Source organism: Montipora capricornis, chromosome 10, assembly GCF_036669925.1.
Source record: "Montipora capricornis isolate CH-2021 chromosome 10, ASM3666992v2, whole genome shotgun sequence".
In the NCBI taxonomy this organism is placed as follows: Eukaryota; Metazoa; Cnidaria; class Anthozoa; order Scleractinia; family Acroporidae; genus Montipora; species Montipora capricornis.
In genome coordinates this window covers 67,648,103-67,653,203 of record NC_090892.1, presented here as the reverse complement: position 1 = coordinate 67,653,203, position 5,101 = coordinate 67,648,103, and the positions used below count along the sequence as shown (strand labels likewise).

General features: G+C 42.2%; 7 non-coding genes across 7 annotated transcripts in view; all 7 read left to right on the top strand.

The window, feature by feature from the left end:
* Window positions 1–515: 515 nt before the first annotated feature.
* On the top strand, window positions 516–649 carry LOC138022529 (U4 spliceosomal RNA). The gene has a single exon (XR_011126607.1). It is a non-coding gene; the product is annotated as a U4 spliceosomal RNA (small nuclear RNA).
* A 327-nt stretch (window positions 650–976) lies between these two features.
* On the top strand, window positions 977–1,115 carry LOC138022521 (U4 spliceosomal RNA). The gene has a single exon (XR_011126599.1). It is a non-coding gene; the product is annotated as a U4 spliceosomal RNA (small nuclear RNA).
* A 362-nt stretch (window positions 1,116–1,477) lies between these two features.
* LOC138022519 (U4 spliceosomal RNA) lies at window positions 1,478–1,616 on the top strand. Its single transcript, XR_011126597.1, has one exon. It is a non-coding gene; the product is annotated as a U4 spliceosomal RNA (small nuclear RNA).
* Window positions 1,617–1,990: 374 nt separating this feature from the next.
* On the top strand, window positions 1,991–2,129 carry LOC138022527 (U4 spliceosomal RNA). Its single transcript, XR_011126605.1, has one exon. It is a non-coding gene; the product is annotated as a U4 spliceosomal RNA (small nuclear RNA).
* A 1,459-nt stretch (window positions 2,130–3,588) lies between these two features.
* On the top strand, window positions 3,589–3,727 carry LOC138022526 (U4 spliceosomal RNA). Its single transcript, XR_011126604.1, has one exon. It is a non-coding gene; the product is annotated as a U4 spliceosomal RNA (small nuclear RNA).
* A 354-nt stretch (window positions 3,728–4,081) lies between these two features.
* Window positions 4,082–4,220, top strand: LOC138022509 (U4 spliceosomal RNA). Its single transcript, XR_011126588.1, has one exon. It is a non-coding gene; the product is annotated as a U4 spliceosomal RNA (small nuclear RNA).
* Window positions 4,221–4,984: 764 nt separating this feature from the next.
* LOC138022520 (U4 spliceosomal RNA) overlaps window positions 4,985–5,101 on the top strand; it is a 140-nt gene continuing 23 nt past the window's right edge. The window contains exon 1 of the small nuclear RNA XR_011126598.1: window positions 4,985–5,101. This exon is cut by the window's right edge and continues 23 nt beyond it. This is a non-coding gene — a small nuclear RNA (U4 spliceosomal RNA).

Below are 5,101 nucleotides of genomic sequence, written 5' to 3'. Positions count from 1 at the left end.
GATCACCAGATGCAAGCAGCTAAATCTACAAAGTCAGTTCAACGTTTTTAAGAAATGTCGCATAAAGTTTGACTCTTTGATCTGCAAGATGTCTGTATCAGGAACCAGGAACATAAATCCAAAACTTAACAGTCCGTGATATTCCGTTACCAAAAAATATATACATAGCAGGAGAACAAACTTGAACACCATTCAATAAATTCCTGTGATTGATTTCAAATCCATGATTTCTGCTCTGAATTTGATCATAATGACACGGAACCGTCGAAACGTCGTTCCCTTTTATCTTCATTTATTTTCATTTTTAGTGCATATGAGCAGTCAACCAGCGCAACTTTGCATTTTACGAAAGAGCTTCTTGTGTTGTGCAGAAAATAAGCAAAATCGACTTTCTGGACAGCACGCGCACATTTTTTCTGAACCCTTTACCTTACCCTATCGGCCATATCCCACATAGACGCCACAAAGCCATTCAATGCAACATGCAACCATGATGTTGCGCGTCTCCCTCCATTAGTTTTGCGCAGTGGCGTAGCCAGTGAGGTGAATCCGTGGTGCGGGTTATTGCTGATTGAAAACCTCTTCTAATACCCCGCAAGTCGACTTGAAACACAGCCGGCTTTGCAATTTTTGTCGGCTAGTAAGCGGGCACATCATAATAAAGTATGAAAGCAGAACTATGTTTGAGTCTACTTTTCTGTGTCCGAGTTCCGTGAGAGCGATGTATTGCTACTCTAAGAATAGGACTATTGAATGGTTAATTTTGTCTCGAAAACTCACCGATCACGACTGACCTAGTTCTTTGGTTGGCAAGAGATATATATTGAAACAAAATTAAGGGTGAAAATTAAAGTCGCATTTCTTACGTTTCCGATCTCCGCAAACCAAAAAACCCTCTATGCTATTATTCTGGCCACATCCCACATGGAAGCCGCAAAGCCATTCAATGCAACCGTATTGCGCGTCTCTCTCAATTAGCTTTGCGCAGTGGCATTACCGTAGCCAGTGAGGTGCAACCGAGGCGCGGTTATTGCTGATTGAAAACTATTCCCAATACCCCGCAAGACGACTTGAAACACAGTCGGCTTTGCAATTTTTGCCGGCTCGTATACTGGCCCATAATAATAAAGTATGAAGATACAACTACGTTTTAAGGAGACTCCAGTGAAGTCGAGTGCCGCGAAATGGACTTGGCGACACTCTAATAGTGGGAAAGACGCTGAAACATGATCTCGTAACACGTAACCCTTGATGAAAAATTAGATCATACACTTAATGTTCACCTTCTTTTACCTCTTCTAAATGTGAAGAAATTCATAATTGAAAACCCTGTTGAGAACTCAAGTGACCTCTCTCACATTTCCTATCGCTCCTATCGTCGCAACCCAAACGCAGCGCAATTCTATTATTCCGGCCACATCCCACATGGAAGCCGCAAAGCCATTCAATGCAAGCGTATTGCGCGTCTCTCTCAATTAGCTTTGCGCAGTGGCATTACCGTAGCCAGTGAGGTGCAACCGAGGCGCGGTTATTGCTAATTGAAAACTTTTCCCAATATCCCGCAAGACGACTTGAAACACAGTCGACTTTGCAATTTTTACTGGCTCGTAAGCGGGCCCACCATAATCAAATATAAGATAGAACTAGTTTAAGTAGACTACAGCTGAGTTTGTCCTTTGTGGCCGAGTGCCACGTGATCTTCTTAGTGCCATTCTGAACGTCGGATAGTCAGTGAATCACTTACATCGTAAATTGTCTTGTATAGAAAAGTCACCGTTTATACACTATAATATAATACACTCACGGTTAACTTACTTATTTGATCTAAAAGAGGGAAAATGGAAAAAAATTCATATTGAAAAAAAAAACACTTCTGAGAGGTCGCTCCTCTCACTTTTCTTAACGCCGCAACATTGTATTATCCCGGCAACATCCCACAAGGAAGCCGCATAGCCATTTGATGCAACTGTATTGCGCGTCTCCCTTCATAAGCTTTGCGCAGTGGCATTAACGTAGCCAGTGAGCTGCAACCGAGGCGCGGTTATTGCTAATTGAAAACTTTTCCCAATATCCCGCAAGACGACTTGAAACACAGTCGGCTTTGCAATTTTTGTCGGCTCGTACACGAGCTTCTCATAATCAAGTATGAAATCAGGACAACTTGGGCTACTGTAAGAGTGGGAAAGACGCTGAAACACGTAACATATTACATTGCCTCGTAAAGACACATAACTATCGATGCAACGTTACATAGTATACTCATTATTAACCTATTCAATTTTCATCTTCTTTTTCTCAAGAAAGAAATGTGAAAAGATTGAAAATGGAAAAGTCTAATAAAAACTTAAGTTTCCTATCGCCCCAATAGTGGCAACCCAAAAGCCATGCAACTCTATTACTCCGGCCTCATCCCAAATGGAAGCCGCATAGCCATTCAATGCAACCGTATTGCGCGTCTCATATTAATTAGCTTTAGCTAGTTAAAAATCATTCCCAATACCCCGCAAGACGACTTAAAAAACAAGGAAGGATTACGTTTTTGGAAACGTTGGCCGTGTAGCACTTTATATTTGAACAGACTTAACTGATTAGAGTGTAATATGAAGTGCTAGTTTTCTATCCCATATGAACCATGTGAGCGTTAGACCTACTAATGGAAATGGGCCCACACAAGGACAGGTTCACATGGTTCATATGGGGTAGAAAACTAGCACTTCACATTACACTCTAATCAGTTATGACTTTAAAAACAGTCGTCTTTGCAATGTTTGTCGGCTCGTAAGCGAGCCTCTTATAATCAAGTATGAAAAGAGAACAAGTTCAGATAGTTAGCTGCGTACCGTTAGCTCAGTTGGTTGAGCATTGGGCTGTCATGAGGGAGGTCGCAGGTTCAAAGCCGTGCCGGATCAACACTTAGGATCTTAGGAGTGTCAAAACATTGGAGAATAAATTTTAAATGTATTTGAAGTCGTGTTGAGGGGTATTGGGAAAAATTCAGCGTTTATGCCACTGTCATCATCACGGTTAAAGGGAACGAGGGCAGCATTGAAATGTCAAGCTTCCAAACATCCAATTTGATGATATCGCGTATTGGTGGAGATCATTCTTCAATTGCACCACGCAATTGAGTAGCTAATTTAGCAAGCATGCTCCGACAAAGCAGAGTTTTCCTTTATGCAAAGAAAAACCGCCCTTTGATGATATTTCAATCAAGTCCCCAAATTGATGTTTAGCAGGTATCCGCTGACAAAATACTAGAACAACAAGTTTAAGTAGGCTCCAGTTGAGTTCGCTCCTTAAGGCCGAGTCTTTCGTTGTCGGCTTGGCTTCACTTTAAGAGTGAGGAAGTCGTAGAGTAACATGCTGAATTGTCTTGTCTGGAAAAATCACCGTTGAAAACGCTCACGATTAACTTGCTTCTTCGGTTTGCACAAAAGAAATTGAAACAATTAACTCCGGTGAAGTCTCTTCTCTTACATTTTCGATCGCGGCAAACCAAAAAACCCCTCTCTCCTATTATCCTGGCCCCATCCCACATGGAAGCCACAAAGCCATTCGATGCAAATGTATTGTGCGTCTCCCTTCATTAGCTTTGCGCAGTGGCATTACCTTAGCCAGTGAGGTTCAACCGAGGCGCGGTTATTGCTGATTGAAAACTATTCCCAATACCCCGCAAGACGACTTGAAACACAGTCGGCTTTGCAATTTTTGCCGGCTCGCATACTGGCCCATCATAATCAAGTATGAAGATACAACTACGTTTTAAGGAGACTCCAGTGAAGTCGAGTGCCGCGAAATGGACTAATAGTGGGAAAGACGCTGAAACACGTAACATGTTGAATTATCTCGTAACACGTAACCCTCGATGCAAAATTAGATCATACACTTAATGTTCACCTTCTTTTACGTCTTCTAAATGTGAAGACATTCACCCTGTTGAGAACTCAAGTGGCTTCTCTCACATTTCCTATCGCTACAATCGTCGCAACCCAAACGCCGCGCAATTCTTTTCTTCCGGCCACATCCCACATGGAAGCCGCAAAGCCATTCAATGCAAGCGTATTGCGCGTCTCTCTCAATTAGCTTTGCGCAGTGGCATTACTGTAGCCAGTGAGGTGCAACCGAGGCGCGGTTATTGCTAATTGAAAACTTTTCCCAATATCCCGCAAGACGACTTGAAACATAGTCGGCTTTGCAATTTTTGTCGGCTCGTACGCGAGCCTCCCATAATCAATTATGAAAACGGAACAAGGTCTTCTCCTTTTTTTCTTCTCCTTCTTCTTCTTGGGCTGGTTGAAACTCGAAAACCAGCGCAAATTCCAAAAAGCTGTCATGGTCCTCAAATCACTTCTGTCCTCAAAACACTTGTGGACCGTGGCAGCTTGACTATCTATTCCTTGAGAGACTCCGAGTGCAATTGGCTGTTCCAACACCGCGCGCATTAATTATCTGAAAAATAGTTTTGGTTATAGTGGCACGTTGCTTTGGAATAGCCTGCTTGTCGAATTGCGGCAAACAAGTACTCTGGGTGCATTTCCTTCAGGCTGCAGCGGCTTCTTTTAGCTATACTTAGCATTTTAATACCCACGGCACTCCTAGAGAGCAGGTTAAATAATTTCTACTTTATTACTTTGTAAATTATAAATTGCGACTTGTTCATTAGGATTATGATATATGTACTTAGATTTAACTTTTAAATTGTACTAGAGTGTAGATTGGTAGATAGTGTATATATTTTATAATGTTTTATAAATCCTGAGGAGTTTCCCGCGTATCATTAGAGATTGACTTGACTTGACTTCTCGATCTTCCTCTCAAGAAAGAAATGAGAAAGATTCATAATGGAAAACCCCAATGAAAACTCAAGTTTCCTATCACCCCAATCGTGGCAACCAAGAGCCACTTAATTATAATATTCTGGCCACATCCCACATGGAAGCCGCAAAGCCATTCAATGCAATCGTACTGCGCGTCTCTCTTAGTTAGCTTTGCGCAGTGGCATTACCGTAGCCAGTGAGGTGGCAACCGAGGCGCGGTTATTGCTGATTGAAAACTTTTCCCAATATCCCGCAAGACGACTTGAAACACAGTCGGCTTTGCA